Source organism: Austrofundulus limnaeus, unplaced genomic scaffold, assembly GCF_001266775.1.
Source record: "Austrofundulus limnaeus strain Quisiro unplaced genomic scaffold, Austrofundulus_limnaeus-1.0 Scaffold1654, whole genome shotgun sequence".
Taxonomy (NCBI): domain Eukaryota; kingdom Metazoa; phylum Chordata; class Actinopteri; order Cyprinodontiformes; family Rivulidae; genus Austrofundulus; species Austrofundulus limnaeus.
In genome coordinates this window covers 23,105-38,714 of record NW_013954056.1, presented here as the reverse complement: position 1 = coordinate 38,714, position 15,610 = coordinate 23,105, and positions in this window count along the sequence as shown.

The following is a 15,610-nucleotide window of genomic DNA, read 5'->3' as shown; positions in this document are numbered from 1 at the left end:
AAAAAAAGAAGAAACCCTTTAAAGGTTAGATGTGTGATGTTGCACATGATCATCAAGAGTGAGCTTTAATGAGATGCCGCGAGGAGGCGAAGCTGCGAGAGACTTTAAAAGAGGGGAGGTGGGGAGTGTTTGCAGTGGTGCTGCGGAGGGTGGCAGGGAGGGAGGTGTGGGGTTAGGTGATGAACCATGGCCTTTACCCCGCAGATTTATGGCATTTTCAGATGAGCAGCGGTGGAGGGAAGGTGTGCTGCATAGATTTGATGTGTTTTACGAGCCGTGCTGGCCGCCTAGTCAGTAACCATTACAGCAATGTTGGAGAGTATTCTGTGAAGTCGACACCTCCCATTAATGATTCTCTGACAGCAGCTGGTTGCTCTTCAACCAAGCTTGTGACACACTAGCAAAGCTCATTAATTTCTATATCTGTCTCTGCTTGTGTGTGTACATATATGTGAGTTCTCACCCTTCTTGTGAATCATGGTCTTATGTTTTGTGAGCATATTCCAATGATGTACGGCCCATTTTACAGAATAACTGATGTGGCTGCAAAGACGAACCCATTTTTRGACAAACTTTGGCCTTTCGTAAATCAACAATTGTACTAGTTTCTTCCTACTAGAATGTGAGCATTTATAACTAGGAAACATGGATTATATCTCAGTGGCATTGATGTGGWGCACTACTAATGTAGTGGGTGACCAGCCTAGCCGTACTAGTCACTAGCCTCCTTCTCACTTGCCAGTGCCAGCCTCTCAGTTGTCGGTACCGGCCTTTCATTAATCAGATCAGTAGCTGGCTTTGGAATAGATATGGCCTCCTCCTACAAGGACGTAGCCACCACGCACAATACACTTAWTTTTCGCCTTCATACCATGCCAAAGACTGTCTCCCTTGGTTGGTCAGATGTATAACAGCAGTGGGTTGGCCATCCAGCACCACCTCAGCATTTTTATAAACCACACCAARACATGATAAAGGCATCTAAGGGCTAGATTGAAAGTGTTTTGTGAAAGAGACTAATCAATGGCTTAGCGATGCTTTTAAGGCCATTTCACATTCATTCACACATTGGTTTGAAGCCCCTTCAGCATCTCTTATTTGTATACCACAGTGAAGCTTGTATGTTGTTTTTTCCAAACACAAACTCCAATGGTAATCAAGGCTAACTTCAAAGACAAAAATACTATTTATTTTGTTACACATGGTGTTTATAAAACTGACAGATGTAGAATTTGCGTGTACAAGATTTCTTTCAACTAGCAGTGAAAGTACRTTTATTTATTCTGCCAACAAAACTTCAATAACCAGATTTGACATAAAAACAACCCAATTTCTCCATTTTATGTAACATATCTATATATTAAACTCACTTGTTTCTTGAGATATGTCTGTTTTATCACAATAGGGTTAGGAAAAATATACTACATCCGATTCTTCTACACTGATACAAATAAAGTCATGTTTACTATCTATTTATTTATGTAGTTCACATTTTATTGCCTATTGTTTATTATTCTGCTTGAAAGGGAAAAACAATCATAGTTCTTTACTGAAAGGGACTTCAGTAAATATGTAGAAAACAAAGGCATTAAACAACTGAAATTTCTTGGTGATTTTAAGTTATTGTTTTTATTTATTGGACTTCAAGGATTTTGAACACATTTCACTCACATCTCCATCACCCCCTGAAAAAGCTCTTGAACAATAGGATGTATACAAGTGCCGATCAGATGACCAAAGCTCATCTCATTGCTCATCTTGAAATTCAATGTTCGGCTTGAAAAAAAATTACACGGACGTTAACTTTGACACTTGACAACCATCTACTGCACTGTAAGGCCTGGCCCGGTCCAGCCTGGTTTTAAACCTGGGTTTTGCATGTTTGCATTGGCTCTTATGGCCCAATTCCATATTGATTTCAGAAACCAAGAAACCTGTGGTTCCACTGGGGTCGAGAAGCTACGATGTCAGCTACTGTTGCCCATTGATTGGTTCAGTGGCTGGTGCGAGTGGGGGGCATATMACACAGTTGAGATTAACTTCATGTGAATCATTTGCAACGACTAATGATTTTTCACAAAAGGTCAACAAAACAACTGTAGCAAAGGAGAGGGCCAGGGTAGCATAAGGCCAGGCTGACTGGAGCTAGGCTGGGCCTTACAATGCAAAAAGTCCATAAAACAAGTAACTGTGTGACTGAAGGCCAGACTGGTTGAACTCCTATGGGGATCAGTTACAGCCACAACATGACAACTACCCCAGTGCGCATTAAATAGGGCTTGAAGATCCCAACAGAACCATACCCTCTGCAAAAAGCAGAGATGAGACTCTGAGGTTACCAAACCAGACAACCTCTTCTCCACAACTGCATCTTGAGATCTTGTCAATGAACACCATAACAGAAACTAAAGGCAGCTCTGGTTGAGTTCAACTGAACAGGGAAATTGTTTGACTTTCCTTGCTTTTGYTGAACAGAGACCAGCTAACTCTTAAGTGACCCCAGCACCCCATATTACCCAAGTACCCCCGCAAAAATGCCTCTAGCAACATGATTAGAAGCCTTCTTCAGATCCACAAAGCACACATGGACTGGACAGTCAAACCATGACCCCCCATAGCAATTCAGAAGCTTTGGTCCACTGTTCTACAGTGATTCCAAACTATACGAGTGAATACAAAATCACTCATGTTACCCTGRCTCATTGATGAGGTATTCCTACACCTTCCAATGGTACAAGAGATCTAACAAGGTGGGGTAATGAGCAGGGGGAGACAGCRTAATGATCGTCATAAACCCTGTGCCAATTATTTTCCATTGCCACAGCGGGTAAAACTCCCAAAACTTCCTCCCAAACTCAGCGTTTCACTCCTACTTCCCTGCCTTGCTCCAGCTGCCACGCTTGGCTTCTTCCTCAGCCGTCCAAAAGCATTGATCAGAGCAGAGGGGTCCTGCTCACAGAGCTTCTTCCATGTGTTAAAGCTAACAAGGTGAAAAAAAAAATTATAATGAGCAAACCCACAAAAAGAAGTCTCTGGCTTGTCTCTGACCTTAGCACACTGTTAGTATTCCCTCATTTCAAATCATCCCATATATTACTCCTGCTGGAACAGACAGGCACTAAGTGGAAAACATGGACTGTGTGTGTAAAAGCACTCTGCACATAGAAATGGATAGAAACAAAAGAAGGAAGAGTTTCTTTTTATTTATTCGCATATGTGGCGACATAAACCATTCAAGTCCGAGGGCAGAGATAGAAATGTCAAAGATGGCAGGTAAACCAAACTTTTAGACCCCCCTCCCTTGTATTAATAACTTTAGGCTCTCTTTGATGAAATTTTAGCACGTCAGCACAAGCTGTGCTACAAGCAAGCAACCGTTATGTCCCGCCCAACCAGCTTGGAGCAGCTTGTTGCCTAGCATGGGATTGTTTGATGATGTAAATCTGTGCACTTCACAGGTACCTTAAAAAAAAATCCCTTGATATCTGCATTTTTATATAAATGCATCTCAACCCTTACACATCTCAAAAGATGCTCTATGCTTGATAAATAGGAAAACATCATAGCTGGAGCTGTAAAATTCTATTCACTTCTCAACAATGAATGATGAARTCAGACTGCTGAATGATTCATTAGCTACAAGTTTATGATGAAATGGTGGCACAACACAGTTTAGAGCAAATCTAAACATATTTACTCAAACAGCCGGCTTCCCTTAGCTTCCCTATAATGTCTATAGTCAACGCAGTTTTTGAGACGTAATCATGTGAAGCATATTTGTGAGAACACTTTTGAGGGAAACATAAAAAAAGAGAAAGACTGAATACATCAAAGCAAAAAGCAAACAGATAAACTACTAATATTACAGTTTTTCAAATAGCTTTTGCAGAACTGAATATGTTTATTACGGCTCACTCTTTGTCTCTGTTTCTCTGTCGGGTATGGCTGCTTACTTTACCTTGACTGTTCTGTTATTTTGGAGATTTTAACAGTTTTCATATTCTGTTGTTTCTGCCTGTCTGTAACATTCCCCCGCTGACTGATTACCCACGTATGACCCYAGCGTGGTGTAATTAACCCTGTCATTTTAAGTTTTTTATTTAGGTAAAATCCTGTGTCTGGGTCTTCACCTCRTCACCTATCTCAAAAAGTACAAATATACAGAAGTCACAATAGACAGACACATTGCTGAGCACCTGACGCTACTATATAAAGAGCGTTATTATTGGCCTTGGCTCTTTAAATGTCGAGCACACTGAGAAGAACGTGGGTGAGATTTATTGTGTTCTCAACTCTCCTGCTACTTTCTAGCGCTGAAGTTTTAGTTTCATTTTGAGAAACTCTTCAAGGACATTTAATGATCTCCTTCGATGAATTAAATAATGAAACTTTTAGAAAGTAGTCATTGATATACATTTAGTACTGATTAACCCAGCCTAATTCAAGATGCCATCACAACTTATTAACCGTCTAGAATAAAGGAAATTTCGCAAGAGCCGTGTATGTTGAAGTGCTTAGTGCCTTGATGGCCTTTCTTGATCCAATATACGTGCTTGACAGTTGTCGTAGCCTGTGTTCACRCTGCAGACACACACTCCTGACAGTCTGGATGTGACAAACCCGATTTTTAAAATCTGATCAAGGTCTTTTCAGTATGTTGTACTGAATCTGAGGCAAATCTGATRCTTTTCAAAGCGACTGCMGTCTTATGTCTCGTTTCATCKGACTTTTACATTACTGAGGTAGAGGTGATTGATCCAGCTATAATAATGATACTAACCAATAACTAACGAGTCATGTTGCGTAAATTATGTCCTGGACAGGCTTTTAGGTAAGATTTTGGAAATAAACATACTGAGTCTTTCACTTTTTTTTAGCATTTAGAAGCAGTCAGTTAAAAAATAACATAGAAATCAATTTTAAGTTGTTAGTTTTTGGCTAACAGAGAACTTGGAGGGACTTCTAATAAAGCTGCTAGTAAAGTCACATTTTCAGGTCTTAGTACTATTTGTCATTTAAGAAAACATGCTTGTTTCCAGTGTTGGGTAAAAGCTCTAAGCACCTTTTAGAGAAGGGAAAAAAAGCACTGGAAGGGGAAAAAAAGAAATCAGATATCCGAGTACTTTTAAATATGTTTTAAACACAGTGCCTGACTTTTTACATTTCATTTATTTAAATTTCACTGAGAGGTTCATACAGTTTTTTGAAAAAAAAAAACCTCTCTGAACCAAATGGGATCCTTGACTTTTCAGAGGAAGGTCAAGACTCTGGCACGTTTCTGGTAAGAAGCTTCGCTGGTCGAGCTGATCAGTGGGGCTCAGTGTAGTTTAGGTAAGAAAAGGTTGAATTTTCCATTAACCTAATCATTGCATTACATTCCTGCAGCATGTCAGAATAACCGGAGTAGATGRCTTTGTACAGGCTGCCATCAAGGAAAATTGCTCTGATTAGTGAGTGTATTTACTCTTAGCCTTAATTACAGTAATATCAAGAGGGAGTTTTTTTTTTCAAAGATGGGAATAAACAAGGGCTGTAAAAGCATAAAAACTGAATCATTAAAATGTCGTATACCACGAGGGATCTAATTTATTTAATCAGAAAATTAGTTTGATTGAATAGAAAACAGGGAGGGGGAGTAACTTTGAACTAAAGGTCATACATCAACAGACCGAAACTTGAGTTTTTTGGTTTTTCGGTATCAGTGATTGGGCCTTTTTTGTGATGGATGTTGAAAAAAAAAATGGCTCACATCTATTGAATCCCATACATCTCTCCCTGTCATATGTCATTCGAAGCGTTGAACGTGACAAATATTTACAAGTTCAATTTAAGGCTGCGCCATGCCCTCCATTGCGAAGGGGGGGGGGGGTAAAAATAGGTTCGAACACAAGGAACATGACGATTCATGATTAGAAATTGATTTCCCCCCTTCTTCTTCTTCTTTAACCTCAGGTTGAATTACTGAGGTTTGTGTTTGATGGGAGCGTAATGCTGTCTATCTGCGGAAAACCCAGTCTGTCACAGCTCGTGCCTTTTTATTTTCTTTCCCATCAGGTTTGATCAAGCTATAATTGATTTGCTAATTGCCTTTAATTATAACGTGAATGGCTCCTTTCTGCTGCACAAGTTGGGTTGATCGGTTTCGGTGGCTATCAAAAACGAAGATAACACGTCGGATGATGGGGTTAATGATCGCGTCTTGCGCTGCAGTTCTCATTAGGTCCCAGTAAGCTTAAAGAAATTGAATTATCTCGAGAAAACATAATTATTTTGTGTAATGCCCTCCGCCATGTTGATAACAATTGCAGAATTAATCCGKAATCGATCTTCTATTACCTTGAACATTGTTGGAGACGCTGATATTCTTTGGAAAAAATGTTTCCCCTTCCTTGCTTTGTTTTGTGGTGGAGTTTACCCCGGAGCAGCAACCAGTGAGTTGTTTGCAGCTTGCTGGGTAGAACAAATCACATCAATGTTTTCTGGTAAATTATTTCAAGAACAAAAGTCCTCCCTACACTCTTTTGGGGCCAAAAGAAAAAAAAGGGGAAGTTTTAAAATTTTTCATTTTATTTTGYTACGCTTGCAGTTTTTGTTAAGTTAAACACACCACTTGCTTGTTTTGCCACCCCCGATGAATAAAACATTGAAGTGCTTCAGGAGAAAGGTGGAGGGGGTGGTAGGGTGTGCAGGGGCTGGTTATTTTTATTTTTTTTCYTACATCACATTTTACCTGAACACAACATGGACACAGTTTTTATATTTTWTTTCTTTACTTTGGCTCTAAAACACTGTCAGCGTTCATCATTCTTATACACTTGCAATAAAAGGTGGATGATCACATTTGTCTGTCAGCAAATATCCCATCCACCACTGGATGGATCTGAATGAAACCATCAGGAAGTAACCATTGGATGTACATCTACAACTGATTCGCTTTTGAAGTGGCSCTAACTGATTGCACAAGATAATATTTAAAACTTTGGCAAGTGTTACTTTAGCATGCTCGTTTCATTCCWCTTTAAAAATATTYGTGTTTCTTCTGAAACAGTGCCTTGTATTTGCCGACTCAGCCAAACATGTCAYCAAGTGTAGCTGATGTAGTCACCATGTGTACAGAACAATATCTAAACCTTTCAAAGCAAAAGTTTGTTTTTTCAGAAGCAGAGTTTTGTGGAAAGTCTATGAAAAATCATACATGTTTTAGGTAAAGATTTGAATAGTCCATTTTAAGAAAAAGCATTTTTTTCTAAAAGGTTTGGCAAGCAGCTTATTTTGGGCCAACAAAGTGGATTGCTTAAAAATGCCTTTACCTTAAAAGAAAATAATCGCTCATATAATATAATAAAAGCTCATATAAACACAGTTTCATGTAATGCAATTGTTTCGTTTGAATTCTATACAAGTGCGAACAGYGCCAGCAGCAGTTAGCTGTAGCATTTGTGGTGCATATTTAAAATTTCACCAAAATTATTTTTTTWACCAAAAATAACGATGTAACAAGGAAATAGCGGTGGAGTAAACATTTATAAAATAATGATAGCATTAACCACAATAAAGTTAGTGCTTTAGTTTTGTGTTGTTGACGTGTTTTAATTCATTTGCCAACAAAAAGTTTCTGCATCATATCTCTGCTATCAAACTACAAAAATGGCGGAGTATAATGAAAAGCTCTGCAGGATGTGTAGTGCCTCCTTTTTTTTAAAGAGACAGCACCAAAGCGAGTTGCTCTCAAATCCACCTCAGAACAGGAGTGAAAGAGGGGCTTGTGGAGCTACAATAACCAGGAATTCAGATCAAAACATTGCAATTCCACTTTAAATAAACCCCAACTAAAAGATTTAAATGTGAATAAAAAAGGATTTAAATGCATGACATTCCCCTTTAAAATGGAACATTATCTACAGCATGTTAGATATTAATAGTTCAAATCCTTTCCATCAAATCATTTAAACTATCGCTTTAATGTTTGATAAATCTCTTCAAACATTTATARGTTTTCTTTTGGATATTTATAATAAATGTTTGGAGCACACTCAAAAATCTCCTCTTTCACCGTCTCTAATTCATGGCCTGAAACATGACCGCTCTTTAACGCTCTGTCAGCAGCAGCTTGCTCTCAGGCTCTTAGGCACGCTTCACACAAACAGTTACTAAGTGCTTTCTGCACAGCTAAACGTCATACTTTCACAGACAAGCGCATGTATAATTGAAACCACACAGTGAATGGCAAGAGGAAGGAGAAAATAAATCAACACGACTGCACCCCATCCCCCCCCCAACCCCCCATCTCAAAAATAAACAAGAAAATGAACAAAAACAGGGCCAATAAAAGCCCGCTATGAAAAATTAATGAGCAGATATAATTTAGCCTGACTGAATGGCTGCACAAAAAGTATTTATTTTTGTTCTTTTTTTTCTTTTTGGTCCAAGTTGACATTCACTTAATAGCAAATTGGCTGAAGGATTTTCCAGATAAAGAATTTGCCCAGCCTCTTGRCGATGAACTATAAAACAAACGGGAGACTGAAATAAGAAAAAAAAAGAGTGCAACACAAATGCTTAGAGACTATTTTGACACACACATGGTGAAGTGAAGTAAATGTTCTAAATGCTGTGTTCTGAAGACCTTTTATTCTCATTTCACAAACTTGTGGACAGCTTTTCAGTATAAATTGGATGTTTGTGAAAGTCGGTATGTTTTCTGAGCCAACATCCCGACATTATCTAAACTGTCATTTTGTCACAAATTGAGCAAATCGTCTCCAAATTGCCCGACCACCGGAATGCATTTTTGTACTTCCTTAACCTGCAMTAAGCTGTGAATGGCATGCTTACAAACGCTATTATAATCTAACAGATAATACCGCACAATTGTTTGCAAACAGCAGCTATTTTCTTCCACTTCTTTTTACACCTTAGAGATCTGGAAAGCGACATTTATCATTAAATTGAGTCAGGTTTGTCTGTGCGTGGTACTAAGCAGGTTGAGCATGGTAGATTTATCAGAGCATTTATATGGAAACCAGCTGCCTGCTGAGCACCCAAACAGTAAGGTTGGGAGGCTAAACAGCTGAATAAATGTCTGAAAGTCTGTGAAGCTCAATAAAACCTAGCCTGCCTTCCTACGCAGTTCCGCTCAATTCTAGTTTCCCTTCACTGCTCTGTCTGGGATTTCTCCCTTAGACAAGGATTTCTTCGGACGAATTTTCGTCCAGGCCAATCAGAGAACAGAACGTTGATTTTCTACGCAGTGTCTTCTTGTAGTTTATTTTACCTGGGCCAGTCAGCAAACAGAAGGATGAGTTTTGAACTATATTGATTTTCTGCACAGTGTCTGCTAGTTAGTTTAGCTATGACAGTGGAGGAAGTGAATGAAGCCAGTCCGTGTTGATAAGGCTTCCAAATTAAATTACATTTGTCTGACAAAGCAGCAGCTCTCATTTACAGTCGTCTCGTTCGGCACGGTAATTTTCTCCTCTCAGTAGGRTTGTTTACAGCACACACGATTTCCGGTTAGCTTCTTAGCTTAGCMTCCTTCACAGCGATTTACGTATTGGCCAACAGATCCAATCATTTTAAACTTCAGCAGAGGCCACACCTCCAGCAAGAATCGCTTCTCTAAAGCCGGGAGTCCAGACCCTCTGTACGAAGGAAAGTGAAGGACAAGGGTCTGGTTTTTACCAGGCTAAATAAAGCCTAACACTGCTACAAGAACTAGTTACGTTGAGGAGAATTAACAGTAATATATAAAAATCTGGCATTCCTTGAAGGCACAGCTTGTTTTACGAAAAAAAGGGTCCAGTGTGCTCCATCCGATGCCAAATGTTTGAAGCGTAGTCAAGTGGTGGCTCATTTGTCTTCACACATACCTTTCTTAATCTCTGAGACACAACGTGCCAAACTCCTGGGAAACCCCTTACTGCAGCGATATACAAGGTTTCTTCCAGCTAGAGTCTACACTGCGGAGAAAACTAAATACAAATTACGATATCTTTACGATATCTTCTGTAGACAGATTCCTTTGTGCACATTTGTTTCATCTCTATTCAGGAGTTTTTGGCCATTTGAGTCTATAAATTTCTGTTTCTGGGTAGAACTGCAGTGCTTTGGTGTGAACTCCTCTTTATTCCAACTTTACCAGCCCCTCTTTCAACCCTGTTTTTCTGATATGTGTCTCAAAGCAGCTGGTTCCTTAAGGTGAGTGAGAAAGGGTGCAGAAAATACACTGTGCAGCAACATTTTATTTACAATTTAATTAAAATATGTGAACATGGGAAGACTTGTCCATCTAGCCTAACATGTTGGAGCCACGGTCCGACCCAGAGCCAGAGGAGAACGAAGACGACCAAATAGTAGCTGGTAAGTCCAAACATTATTTGGCAGTTTCTGTCGCAAAAAAGTTGATGTAATTGTTCTGAAAAAGAAGAAAAAACTGAACGGGTTGCTAAATATCTTTGCAGCACCAGTAGAGACTAAATTAAACTTTTCTGCACTCTTAGCAATACCAAGTACTCAACAAAATGTATTTCATGGCTAAAAAAGTGGATTTTGCATGATGTGTCCGCTTTAATGGCATAAAACCATTTTAGTTTGCTTAAATGCTTTGTAATTTGGTCATATGCTAAGTAGACTTCACAATAATCTAAATGTATCAGTGTCAAATAGAAATCATGCAGCAGCAAACACCAGCATGCTGTGTAAAAAAAGCAATCGTGCTTTGCTTGACCTGAAATCTACATTTGTTTTTTATTCCAATAAGCCCCTTGGTTTAGTTTGGTAAATGGGGATGGGTAAAACCCATGAGAGTGGGGGTCTCATAAGTGGGCCCATTACTCTCCCCAAAGAGACACTGAGCTTTCAATCAAACCTTTGTATCCCTCGGAAGAAGGACAGCAGGTTAGAAACACTGTGTTCAAAGCTTCTCAGGATCCATAAAAGGTTCTCCAAGAAGTCTTTCCCTCTGACTACTCAGGGCCAAGCATTGGCCTAAGTAGTGCAAAGAGGTCTCTAATTTAATGCCACAGGCATCACACAGACCATTTTCATGTAGTCTCATCACCATTTTATGGCGGGTGAGCAAGTTGTGCCCAGTTAGGACTCAACCAGTGTACATAAAGTTTTCCTTTTCAGGGGAAGAAGAGCTTTTCCAAACCAAGGATTTGGGCCATTCATCAGTTCTCGTGACTGTCTGCTGTACGTCAACTCCTTACAGAAAGTGAGCCCCTTACAAAGGCGCCAATCAGTGATCTTCACAACACCAACTGCTCATTAGACTGAAACACAATGAAGAGATTTTCTGCTGGTCTCATTCACCAAGGCTATGTTTTTCAATGTGCTTAGCGTAATATGCCATGTTAGTAATCGTTAATTTGAGAAAACTAACTCCACAGGGTCTTTGTCCTTAAAGCTCCCTTACTTTAATCGTTCCTCTCTGATCCATGCAAGAGCCATTGCTCTCTCACGGGCATGTTTGAATACCACTGAGTCAAGCCATTAATGCAACATATTTCATGTTTGCAGACGGCTCACCTAGTGTAAAGTGTCACAGCTTGTGACCCACTTCAAACACATCTATTCTGAATACGAACAGATGATTTCCATTAGAAACAAATCACATTTTTTTAGTTAATGTTCCTGTCTATGTTAGCAGCAATTAAAGCAGCTATAATCTTCTAGCACTTCTATACACACACACCTAGCGTGACGGGCCTAACGATGAGCATTTAGGCCTGTTGTAATGACATCAATTACTTTCAATGGCTAGGGTTGCCATATTTCATATCTCCTACTTCTGCCGGGCTATGTTTCTAAATGTGTCAGTACACCCACYGGTGGAGGGAGGTTATCAATTTATTTATTTATTTTTGGCCTTAATTTAACCAGGTTAGTCAGTTGAGAACATATTCTCATTTRCGATGATGACCTGGCCAAAAGGCAGCAAATACAGGAACAGGAGAACACAAAACGGGCAACATATAAACAGTTGACAAACATCAACTAGTGAAGAACGTGACATTCAAAGAAATACWACAGATTCATGGTACAAATAATTGACAACAATGATTGAAGCTGAAAGCATGTGCACCGCACATCAAGTAATGCTCATCAAGTGATGCTCAAACTGTGTTTTTAAAATTCTATTTATTTATATACCGCCAAGTCACAACTAATGTCATTTCAGGGCACTGTACAAAAAAAAAAAAAATCAATCTAAGAAAGCCAGCAGATTGCGTTGTAGCTTCAGTATGGTCTCCCATCCTGCAGCACATTTGCAACAGTGGAGAGGAAAAACTCCCTTTTAACAGGAAGAAACCTCCAGCTGTCAGTGGTTTAATGACGACATGACCCCTGTCATCGCTGGTCTGGTTGGGGAGGGTACCAGTTAACTACAGTCTGACATAGTTTTTGCAAAGTTACACACCTAACAACATTCATTTTAGTGACCTCCGATTGGCGTAACCCAGTGTCTTACTGCATTTAGCATTAGCCTTAGTCAGTGGTTTGTAGTAAGATTTGGTGTCATCGGTTCTGGCCCCTGATATGCAATTGACTATGGTCTCTGGAGCCCTAGTGCCACATTTCAGGCTGTGGAGCTGCCAATTACCAGAGTCTGTTTCTCAGCAGGTGTGTCGCTAAGTGATGGGAATTGGTTTAAAGCTTGAACAGGTCAGCTGTGAACTGGGATTTTAGCCTTAGAACGACACTTACAACAGACCGTCACAAAGCCATCCTGGGTTCCCAGCTGCTCGAGGTTTGGAGGACTGCTCGCGGGAGCAGGAGCTAATCTCTGTGACAACAAAGACAAGCCCTGATTTTGTYTTTTTTTAAAGAACATAATTGTGGGCTGGACTGAAAAGGCCACCAGTTGAATAGTCCTGGTCTAGTGGAAGGAGCGAACTTTACATTTCCTCACAAGCTCTGAGACAATAAATAGAGAAATTTGATGCTGAGGTTTTGAAAAAATACGAGATTTTCTCTATACACCTGTAAACGTGCAAAATGGGGGGGGGGATCTGTGTAATTTACAGACAGTTTGTACACCTTACGTGTATGTACTGTATTTGAAGTGCTTTTAAACCAATGGACATAAAAACGAGCTGAATAACGAAGGTTTTTAGTTACAAACTCCAAATGGTAATTCAATAAATTAATTTAGAAATTAATTGTAAAGAAAGTCGACAGAGGTGGAGCTGCCATGCACCGGCACTACCGGACCCTCTGACTACTAGAGGTAGGCAAGGCAGGTGAAGTGTCTTACCCAAGGACACAATGACTGAGACGGCTGGAACGGGAGATTGAACAAGTAACCCTCCAGTTACAAAACAACTCCTTTRACCACTCCACGTCAGTAATCATACAATCTGTAAACATTCTGAAATGTATATAACGACTGAAATGTCTATTATTGTGCCAATCATTCATTGAGCTTTATTCTGTTAATTCATCAGTTTTTAACAATATTCTGATTTATGTATGTAACGCTCATGTAACACAACAGGTCTCTCTTGCAAATGAGACAACTGTGTCTCATTATGCATGAATGCATAATGCATTAAATGTTCTCATCTAAATGTGCACACTGTACASTACACAAAAACCTGGATTATAACCACGCTGGAGATGTTTTCTGTGTCCAGTATGTTCCAAAAAATGAAGATATCACCACACCCAGCCTGCSTGTTYAAGTYTGAGAGTTTCAAAACTAATCTTTATGGAGCTACTTTCTTACTTTTTGTCTCCATCCACTCTGTCAGCTGTCTAACTCTTCACTCAGAGGCTGATTGACTCAGACCTACTGACAGACTAGCTACAGCTCTGCAGGGCYAAATTATTCCCCAATTTGATGCATTTTTTTTTTTTTTTTTGCATCAGGGGGTAAAAGCTCTCAGCCACTGAATGTAATGCATGCTAAACATTATGCAGTGCAAGTTAGACTGTCAGTGTTGTGTCATCATAAATATCTGGGRAAAAAAAACCCCAAACTGATTAACAGTGACAGTGTTGATTTTTTTTTTTGTTTTGTTTACTCGTACATACCGAGTGAAAATCTACTAAACATGTAGAGCTGAGWTGAAGCGGGAGGAAATACGGTCGACTGAAACTGAGTCAGCTGCCAAAGTATTCTATACCGTAACTCTTGGTTTTTTATTTCCCGACTTTACCTCAGTGAGAATGTATTGCTCTAACATTTAATTCACTGAGACGATGTTTGGACTGTTGTGAGAAGTGGGGGGAAAAAACGGCTGTTTCAGCAAACAGCAAAGTACAGAAGCAATGACAAGGCACCCCCCTCCCCACCACACTTTACATAGAAATAGCTGTCAAAACAAAATTGCCTATTATTAATAAGAATATACCCGGGTTGAAAAAACACAAATATATGAAAGGACAAAGCAGCCTACTGGAACAGACAGAAAAAAGAAGAAGAATGAAATATGTTATTTATGTGCCCTAAATTGAAAGATATTGAGTTGTGACTTTTTGCAAATCAAGTAAACTCGTGTCAGTTTCGTCAGTTTTTAATAAACACGTTATTGTTTTTGATCGTCTGCTTTTCACAAAGGAGCAAAATTAAGTTTTATTTTTATTCTTATATTCAGTGAGGTCATTGTTGCATCTTGAAAAAGTTCAGTGGGAGGTTTATGTTTTGTAAAATCAAGGTTAATGTTATTAACAATGACTGTGTCAGGCATAAAAGTGGAATATTGGACTCATAGAATTTGTCTGTCAGTACAGATTACGATATACAGTATTTTACTGAAAAAATGTGGATTTATTACAAAGTAATGGTAGATTGTAATAAGCAGCAATATAACAGACTTAAGCACATCTTAAAGTTAAAGGAAATCAAAAARCAATGGTGGTGTAGTCTACATGTGCAAAGCAGTACGGGGTGCCAAATGTAAAATAAAAAGTTTCATTATTTAGCTCACTTTCTGAGTGTAAAACCACAGTTAAAGCAATGTACACTAACATTTTATTGGCATTTTGCTCACTTTTCTTACAATTTTCTAATTTTTACTAAATGTAAAGTTGAAACGTTAAATGTTATGTCTAAAAGTTAAATCCTAAAACTAAATGTAAAAGTTAAATCTGAAATGTTGTGAATAAATGTTAGTTTACAATTGAGATACTTTGTATCCAGAAACCATCCATGCTTAGTTTGGAGGAAAAAAGTTTTAGTCTATTAGGCTTCACTCCAGTAATACCAGCTCCTAGTTTGGCTTGGATAGGCAAACACCATTTCTAAATTAGTGGTAAAATCCAGGACTGAGCCTAATAAGACTAAAATCAGATTTGGGACTATCAGACTATCAATCCCACAGGRGTCCAAAAGTCGAAGAGCTCCACAGCTTCTGTCAGATGTCACTTAATTTGGAAATCTGAAGTGTCGTTATCGCTGACCAATTTTGTACTTCATTGCATAACCTAAGATAAATGAGGCAAGAGCAGCTAAGGCATTATGTTTGTGAAATTCATTTTGATTTTAAACAACAGCYATATAGATAGAATAATCAAGAAAAATGAGATGATTATCCATCAAGGGCATTGCATGAGGCAGGAGCCAATTTATCCCTGACGAGAAGGCTCAGAATAGGCTTAATAAATC